This window comes from Canis lupus, chromosome 25 (assembly GCF_011100685.1).
Source record: "Canis lupus familiaris isolate Mischka breed German Shepherd chromosome 25, alternate assembly UU_Cfam_GSD_1.0, whole genome shotgun sequence".
Classification (NCBI taxonomy): Eukaryota; Metazoa; Chordata; class Mammalia; order Carnivora; family Canidae; genus Canis; species Canis lupus.
The window spans coordinates 13,087,904-13,098,045 of NC_049246.1; positions in this window are offsets into that span (position 1 = coordinate 13,087,904).

A 10,142-nucleotide genomic window follows, 5' to 3' on the forward strand; every position below is an offset into this window, starting at 1 on the left:
GTAAAGAATGAGGGCTTTGAGTGGCCAGCAGGGGGCGGATGAGGGGTGGGGCAGGAGGAGTAGCATAGGTCACAATAGGCTGGGGATCTTAAGGCTAAATTAAGACTAAATAACTGGGGGGACCCCTGGGTGGCTCAGCGGTTTAGCACCTGCCTTCGGCCCAGGGTGTGATCCTGGAGTCCCCGGATCAAGTCCCGCATCGGGCTCCCTGTATGGCGCCTGCTTCTCCCTCTGCCTGTCTCTGCCTCTCTCTCTGTGTGTGTCTCTCATGAATAAATAAATAAAATCTTCAAAAAAAAAAAAAGACTAAATAATTGTCATAACAGAGGTGTTGTCACAGTGGACTCAGCATGCAATTTCTATCTGTTACAATGACGTGGAGGAAATGCAAATAGAATTGATCTAGAAAGCAGCATAAAATCATTCTGAAAAACAACTTTTTTCCATCACCAGAAATCATTTGTTGATTGTTACACTCAGAATCTGGACAAAAAAGAACCACAGATTCCATCTCTGCCTCCTTCAAAGCTTGCCAATCAAAGAGAGACCCAGAAGTAGGACACAGAGGGCAGGAAGAAACATCTAAATGTGAATGGGTGGTGAGATATTTATAGTGTCTGTAACTTTGGAATGCACAGCTGCAATCCACAGCACAGCTGGGAAATGAGCAGTGGGCAAACCCATCAGTCAATCCATCCTTCATTCAGTCCCTCAGCTTTCAGAGTGCTGGCTGGGTGCCAGGCCCTGCACTGGGAGTCTTGAGGTATATGAACAAAATATAGTCCTTAGTCTCAAGGAGGTTACCATGAGAGGAGAGTTAAGGCAGACATGATGGAGTGGTAATAGCATGGATATAGAGTCATACAGGCTGCCACATAAATTCAATTTCATGGTGCTACTCTGAACCACTGTTTCCTTTTCTGTAATGAGAGGTAATCGTATCCACCTCCCAGGGTTGTGTAAACATTGAAGGAGCTAATAAAAAGTTCTAATGCAATGACTGAGCTAATAAATGTTAGGTTTCCTTCTTTCTTTCACAAATTACTCTAATGCAAGGCAGAAAGTGACGTGACACAAGAAAAGTGTTCTGAGTTCAGAGAATGGAAGTGCAATTATTTACACCTGTGGAGCTCAGAAGAAAGTTCAGAGGAGAGGTAGCTTTTGAACCTGGTTTTGAAGATGGGTGGATTTAGATATGTAGAAACGGGGAATGAGGAATTGCAGACAGAGGGAACAACATGGACAAGTCCAGGAGCAGGTGAATGCTGGAGTGGTAGATAATGTTGGGAGATAATCAGCGGTTGGTCATGTCATTGAGGACCTTGATGCTAGGCTAAGGTGAAACCTCATATAATCAAAGGTATTGGAGCTGGAAGGTGAGGTTGGTTGAAGCTATGTTTTATAAATAAAAATCTTATAGCTGAGTCTCTTTTCAACTGAAGAGGAACCCTTGTCAATTCCAGAGGCCAGAAGGTATGACAATAGGTAATAATGGTCTCAACTGCAGAAGTGAAATGGAGTAAGAGGTAGCTGGGAGATTCAATAAGCAAGATATATGTGTGCAGAGTGCAGAGGAACTCTATGGTATTTGTAGTTAACAGCAGAGAAGATGTCAAGCTGGTGGAGTTTTTTATGAACTACTCCCATTTCTGGGAGGAAAAGGAACTGGAGGCAAATGGGATACTGAAGAGAGGCCCTAGATAGAGAGATCTGCTTGTGAGTCACCAACGTCAAGGTTGATGGAAATGATGAAGGGAAGAGAAGAAGGTATATGAGAGCTCTAGGGACATAGACATTGTGGGGGCAGAGGAGGAAGAGGTAAGAGAGGAGGAAGGCATATTGGAGAGATGGAAGGACAGGAAGGCATAGCCAAAGAAAGGAGACCTCCTAACTAAAAGAGATATATGTATCCTCATGTTTATTGCAGCATCATTTAGAGTAGCCAAGATATGGAAGCAGCCCAAGTGTCTATCCATAAACGAGTGGATAAAGAAGATATGGTAGGTATATACAATGGAATGTTACTCAGCCATTAAAAAGGATGAGCTCTTGCCATTTGTGACATGGATGGACCTAAAGGGTATTATGCTAAATGAAATAAGTCAGACAGAGAAAGAGAAATATCAAAACAAATGAACAACAAAACAAATGAAAAACAAAAAGCTGGGTAGCCCGGGTGGCTCAGCGGTTTAGCGCCTGCCTTCGGTCCAGGGCCTGATCCTGGGGCCCCAGGATCGAGTCCCACATCGGGCTCCCTGTGTGGAGCCTGCTTCTCTGCCTCTCTCTCTCTCTCTCTCTCTCTCTCTCTCTGTGTCTCTCATGAATAAATAAAAACAAAAACAAAAAGCCAAAACACGCCTGTAAATAGAGAGAACAGATGGATAGCTGTCAGAGGTGAGGAAGTGGGGGGGATGGGTAAAATGGGTGATGGGGAGCAGGAGGTTCAGGCTTCCAGTAATGGAGTAAGGGGGATGAAAGGCAGAGCACAGGGAATATATTCTATGATATTGTAGTAGTGTTGTATGATGACAGATGGGAGCTCCACTTGTGGTGAGCACGGCATAACATGTAGAAATGAATGTAACATTGGGTGTCAACCATACTTCAATTTAAAAACAAAAGCCTGGGCAGCCCCAGTGGCTCAGCGGTTTGGCACCGCCTTCAGCCTGGGGCGTGATCCTGGAGACCTGGGATTAAGTCCCATGTCGAGCTCCCTGAAAGGAGCCTGCTTCTCCCTCTGCCTCTCTCTCTCTCTCTCTCTCTGTGTCTCTCATGAATAAATAAATAAAATCTTAAAAAAAAAAAAGCACAAAAAAGAAGAAAGAAGAGGTCCCAGTAGAGGGGGAGGCCACTAGTGACCTATGGTGCAGAGGCTAAAGTAGACAAGGAACAAGAGTGTCGGTTTGCAATTCGAAGCTCACTGATGGTGTCTCTTTTATACTATCATTTGTGTTGATGGATTCTTTTTGGTTTTGCTTTTGGATTTCACATGGATAGCTTTTGTAGTAACAACAACAACAACAAAAATTACTAATGATTTCAAAGAGGTATAAGTCAGATTGTAAGGGCCCAAGAGACTTCAGTGTTAGGAAATATAAGCAGTGATTGTGGATCGCTCCTTGAGAAGGTCTACAATATAGAGAAGGAGAAAGATAGCTCAAAGTTAAGGGCAGAATCAATGGAAGGTTGCAGCGATGCCCCAGAACCCTCTACCTTTGGGAGAGCTGGTTATTGAATTTTCAGGAATTATGTGAGCTTCTTGTTAAATTGACTTAAAATACTCCCACAGTGGATGTGTTTACACTACAGACACCAGCAAATACTAGCCACCAGCCACCTGCCCTCACCCCCAGCCAGTGGTGAAACACTTCACCTCTGGTAAGATGGAGAAGGCAAGTGTGTTTCTAGCCCAGGAGATTGAAAAGTGGATTAAGTAGAGGGCTAGGAGGTGGGGAGAAGGGAGAGGAAGCAGTTGCAGGGTCTTGAGAAGTCCAGATGCCTCCATGCCAGGCAGGGATATGGAGACTGTGGAGGAGGACAGCATGTTGGCAGCATCACTGCATGATCTCTGAGGGAAAGAGCTAAGAGACTGCCTGACCCACCTGTCTCAACAGAGCTGATAAGTATTACCTCCATATTGCAGCAGCTGAAGTAAATTAGTCAAACGACAACAACAAAAAGACCCAAAATATATCCTTGAGGAAAAAATCATTTTAACTGAGGTCGGAAAACCACGCATTGTATTTCTTTGGGTTGTTGAGCTTCATGTCTTAGAAGTTTCATCAACGTTGAACCTGTGTTTTGTAGGATAACTCAATCTCATGACCCACGAGAGTGTCTCAGTCATCCCAAACTAGAACTGGGCAAGAAAGTACATTATGAATTTGGGTAAACATGACTCCCAAATATAACACACTCTGTGTTCTCTTACTCAGGAGAAAGTGAACAATCCAGCTAAACACAGCCATCATCATTGGAATTTTGGGCTAAAATTTGAAACTTAGTTCTACGGGGGCTGTACCCTCAAAACCAGATTTGAAGTTCTTTTCTCAAATAAGATGTTTGAGATTCACTCTTCCCTGATGCTGCTGTGATACATTCCTGACCTTTCAGAACTTTTATTTAATTTAAAAGGAGTTACCACAAAAGTACATTTTATCCTAAACATATTTAACCTTCATCATAGGTTTTATTAAAGTTCTGTGTGGGTACACACACAAGAAAAGAAAGTACAAGGGAGGGTGGCAGAGAGAGAGACAGAAAGATAGAGGGAAGGACAGACAAGAATGTGCTTGGCCGGCTCTCGGGGCCCGGAACCAGGTGTGATTTAAGCATTCTGCAATGACCCGTTGTCCCACGTTCTCAGGGCCCCTGTGCTGGCTGTCCAAAAACAACGGAATTTCACAACATTTCAGGGCTGATTGTGGGAGAGAGCTACCAGCTGCTTCCTTGCTTAAGACGGCAGTCCCCCAGGCTCCCTTGCAAATGTCAGAAATGTCAGACCTACTTCCAGACAAATATCTCAGGAAAGACATTCTCGGGGCAGCTGAGGACACTTGGTGCTGTTCCCTTGTATCAATAGCGTCTTTGACTAATGCACTCGGCCCTTGGCTGCTGAGACGTCCAGTGGGGAATTCTTTGCAACTCTATATGATACATCATCTGGCCCATAAATAAAAACCTGCTTTTCTTTCCTTTGAGGATAAACAGTGTCATCAATGGGCTGCAGTGAGAGTGGGGGTGGGGTGGGGAAGGAGGGTTCATTCTCAAAGTTGGACAGAGCCCCAGATCTTGGACTCAAAAATAAGGAGGGGGTCACTCTCTCTGGCTGAAGGTTTAAATTAAGGAGACTTTCACTATCACAGCTCAGTGGGAATTAGCTTGGAAATGTGACATGCTGTGGAAAGAAGTTAAAATGACACGGCAAAGACAGGAATAATAGTCATGACAGAATCTAAAAAATGTGAGGTGGGTAATGAGAATTTCTCAATATGTCCCTGGCACTGTCCCCAGGGAGGAGGTAGGGAGGGTAACATAGTGTCTGGTCTGTTTGGTACTCTTATCTTGAACTAATAATCTGGCATCCAGGTTTCTCAAGTGGTATGAATCTTTTCACCAGGACTTGAATAATCTAGGTTGTAAGGAAATTTCTGAATCTATTTTTTTTTTTAAATCAGGAAAAGTGACGGTTTATATATAAAGAGACTTTACTGTGCGCCAGGCACCATGCAAAGAGCTTTGTATACATGGTCTCATTTGGATGTCAGAACATTATCTTACCTTTCCATCACACCGCCACCTCCATCATCACTCCCATGTCATAAATAATGAGACTGAGGCTGCAAAAGTTTAAGTAACTTGCCTAAGGACAGCAGCTTGTAGCTGGTAAGTGGTGGACCTGGAATTTTAGTCCAGGGTTTATCTGGCTTTGAAATCCGTGCACTTAATCACTTCCTGAGATCCTGAGGCTCAAAAGAACTGGGTGTAAAGACACAGAATAGAAAGAGACTGAGGGTCCTGGGAACTGTGAGCCAGGAACGATGGACAAAGACCAAATACATATTAGAACTATATATCCTGGTCATCTGAATGACCAAATATATATTTGTTATAAATCACAATATTGCAGCAGGCAACTCTGTTGTGACATGATTATTCTTTGATGGAAGTGTGAGAGAGCGTAGCAGGAACTAACAGAAGGAGCCACTATGTGTGCCTGGGAGAGCCAGAAAGAGCTTGAAAAATGAATGGAAGTAGCCAGACAGAAATGGGGAAGGTTCCTTCCAAGAAGACATGAGAGCAAATGCAGGGAGATAGAAAGAACTAGAAGAATCTGAGGAAGTAACAACAGTCTGAGACAGCTGAAAGGCAACCTTGGGGGCAGTGGTTGGGAGACAAACAGGAGCGGGGGCTGGTGCATGTGTCACTAAAGGAGGTCACTAAAGTGCATGCTGTGGAGTGGACTGTCATACACAATATGTGTCTCTCCTACGGGTCTCTCCAGCTCTGATGGGCTGTTATTCCACAATTAACACATGAGCTGAACTCTGTATTTCAATTCAGTTGAATAAATATCTATTGAGGGACCTATTGGTATAATCTTCACCCTTTCCTAAGTCTACAGGTAAAATCTTTGCCCTTTAACTTAACCATAAACAACTATTTCCAGCAAGTGGGAAAAATCCTAGAGGCTCTGCAATCCTCCTGGGCAGGAATCTTTTCCGGGCATGATCCCTGGAGAGTTTCCTGTTCCTCCTCCTCCAGGACATGAGCAAAACTCCCCAACGCATTTGTTAACCCTAAAAATAGAAACTGCCAGTTATTTTACCAGTAAAAGATGGGTTCATTCGTGGATGAAAGATAATTATAATCTGGGACAAACAAGCTGTAGCAAAACTGTATGCAAGTTCGGGGAACAAAAGAGAGCCACCTGTTTTTAAGGAGAAAGGGGGTAATTTAAGAAGCCTGTTGGAGTTAACTGGAGTTAACTGGAACTCTGAAGTGTGTTGGCTTTTCACTGGGGAACTGCGGCCTGGAGGAGTCCAGTGGTATTCACATGCAAGGTCAAGTCCATGCAAGATCAAGTTCAAGTCCATGTAAGGTCAAGTCTGGCTACTCCTGTGGGGTCTGCAATTGGCTACAAGCGGTAGGGGTGAGTGTCCCCCTGCCAGAAAACTCCCACATCCATTGTAGTGAGGTTCTCCATTACTAATTTTCATGTATTCTGTTTGGATCTAAGACCCCTAAAGATCTCCACATTTAGTTGCCCAGAACGTTGAGGCCAACAACGCAGGCCCCTGTCTCTCATCCCTGCCATCTTGTCATCAGCCCAGGTGTGGGCCTCCAAGTGTCCTCTCTTGCCCAGACAATGCAGTGCTTCCTCTTCCCTCATTTTTTCAGCTACTCCCTCCCTTCTAACAGATACCCTGCTATCACCCAGATTAATTATATCCTCATCTCCAACTCTTCCACCTCCTAGCTTTTCAGGAAACCGGACTGAACCCCAAGAAAATCCCCTACCCACTCTCTGAAGTGGAGATCCCATTTTCCCTTATGCCTTGAATGTCATAGAGTCCTCAGCTGGCAGCAGCACCCCTGGTCTCTACTACTTCTTTCAGACCATTACTCTCCTACTCTCAGGTACAAACCTTGAGGTCCAGGTCACATTCACCAGACCTATGGCTGTCAGCTTCTGGCCTTATACTCACTTCTCTCATTCATTGAGGACTTTGATGCCTCACTCATCATACTCCCTTTCTACCCACGTCATCCTGGGGACTTTAGCACTCATGGAAAGACTCACGCAACATCATAGATTGGGCACCAATGATCTTCCCTCTCTCTCACTTCAGGCTTCTACACCTTAAACATTGGCATTGCCCAGAACTGTCTTCTCTCTAAGTCCTACACCTGAGGACCTTACTTTTGACTCTCATCTGCTATCATCCTGCTCTATCAGTTTGTTTGCTCTGTTCACCAGAATCCCCTAAACCTCTGACCTGTTTTTCTGCCAATTTTACCATCATACCTCCACTTTTGCTCCTTCCAGCCTAGTTCCTGGGGTTCATCACTTACTCCATTCTGTTAAGAAGATGCTGGGATGCCTGGGTGGCTCAGTGGTTGTGTCTGCCTTCAGCTCAGGTCATGATCCCGGAGTCCCAGGATCGAGCTCCCCGCAGGTAAACTGCTTCTCCCTCTGCCTGTGTCTCTGCCTCTCTCTCTCTCTCTCTCTCTCTCTCTGTGTGTCTATCATAAATAAAAATAAATAAATAAATCTTAAAAAAAAGGGCAGTCCTGGTGGCCCAGCGGTTTGGCACCGCCTTCGGCCCAGGGTGTGATCCTGGAGACCTGGGATCGGGTCCTGCGTCGGGCTCCCTGCATGGAGCCTGCTTTTCTCCCTCTGACTGTGTCTCTGCCTCTCTCTCTGTCTGTCATGAATAAATGAATAAAATCTTAAAAAAAAAAAAAAAGAAGATGCTAAGTGTCCTCACCACCTTGCCTTCTACCACTTCCATCTTGTTACATCCATATCTTGGGTCAATCCAGCAATCTGTTTTCCTGGTAGCTACATATAGGGAGTTCAGTGCTGATGCAGGAAAATCATAACCATTATAGACAGATGACACTATGGACATATGGTATGACCTCCAGTGTCCTTGTAAATTCACAGATTTACTCCCTTTCCAATATTTTGTAATGGCATCCAACTTTCATTTCTTTTCTCAAAGCCATTGAGAAATGAATCTTCAGCCACAAACTCCCTCAATTTCCTTAAAGTTACCTCTATTTGGACCTGCCCTCTATGTCCTTTCTGAAGTCCCAGAGGAAAGGGTCCTCACTTCATATTTCAGTCCTTTTCATCTCCTTCATGGCTACAATCTTTCACTTGTCCACTCTTCCATATTTTCAACTTCTTCCATTCCACTAGTGTTTCCTTAACAGCCTATCAAATTTGACATATCTTTTCAATATTTTTAAAAATAAGTATTTTGATCCTACATCTCTCCCTAGCTACCCGCTACTCTCTCTGTGTTCCATTTCAGAGCCAAACTGTCTGCTCACTGCCTCCATGTCTTTCCATCCCATTCATTGCTTGGCTTTCTAGTCGGGCCCTGCCGCCACAACTTCATAGCAACTACCTTGTCATATAACACCGACAGTTTCCCATTTGGCAATTCTAATGGACTCTTTCCTGTCTTCATCATGACTGACTTAGAAGTGGCATTTGGCAGTGTTGACCATCTCTTTCTCTAAAAGCTCACTTGTTCCTTCGCTTCTCTGCACTACGTTCTCTTGGGCCATCTCCATCTCTTTGACCATTATTTCTCAGCTTCTATTAAGGCTTCCTATTCTTTGATCATCCCTTCCATAATTACAAGCCCCCCTTGTCACTCTGTGTGATACCCCTCATTCACTCCTTGGCTTTAGGTGCCATCTGTGTGAGCATTATATTGAACCACACATCTAGATCTCTTCTGAATTTTACTCTTGGGTATTCAGTGTCCTTGTAGACACTCCACCAGAATGGACCATATAAAAGACAACCATGAACTAAGCCAAATTCATCTTTCCCTCCCACACTTGCTCTTTCTTGGATCTGCCATCTTGAAAAATGTCATCACAGCCACCCAGAACCCAAGCCAGAATCCAAGGAGTCCTATTTGACTCTCCATCATTCTCTAGGCAGCATCCTCCAACACAACCAGCTAGGCTCCCTTAATACCCGTCATGACTCTTACCTCAACATTACTCCACAGACTAAAACTCATGGTTTATCTTCTATGAGTGACTGCAATAGTCTGTTAATTGGTTTCTTAGCCTCAGATCTAGCTGCCACCACCTTCCAATCTGTCTTCCAGCATAATATTTATAAAATACCAAACTGAACCTGTTTATCAGAAATTATTTTTCAATAATTTCTCTTTGTTTATAGGCTGAAACTTGAGTGCCCAAGTATGTGGTATGAGACCCTCAACATTTTCATCTCCAGACATGCTCTTTCTGGAACCTTATGTTTTGACAACTACTTGTATTTCCTGGAACATGTCTAGCTATTTCCAGCTTGTGAGGTTTTGTTCTTGGGTTCTCACTGCTTGGAATTGCTTTTCTCTCCTTTATTACTTGGCAAATTGCTACCTATCTTTCAAGATTTGTCTCAAATACCATCTCGCTTGCTCTCCCTCCTATGGTGAGAATCAACTTCTTTTTGTTCTGTGTACAGTCTCTGTCACAGCATTTTCAATAATATGTCACACTTATTTTTTTTTTAATTTACAAGCACTTGCAGGTAGGCACCATGTCTGATTCATCCTGATATTGCTAGCATAGTGCCTGGCAAGCCAAAGACTCCAATATTTTTTTGTCAGCTTTCTTAAAGTATAATTTATATACAATATAGCTTACCAGTTTTTATTAAACTACTTACTGAGTTTTGACCAATATATACAGTTGTGTGCCATTACTGCAATCACAACATAGAATATCTCCATCTCTCCAATAGTTCTCTCAGGCTCCTCTGTATTTAATCCCCACTTCCCACCCCCTGGCTCTTGGCAACCTTTGATCTGCTTCCTATCAGTATAGTTTTGCCTTTTGTAGAATTTCACATAAGTGAAATCAAATAATATATAGTCTTGGTGTCT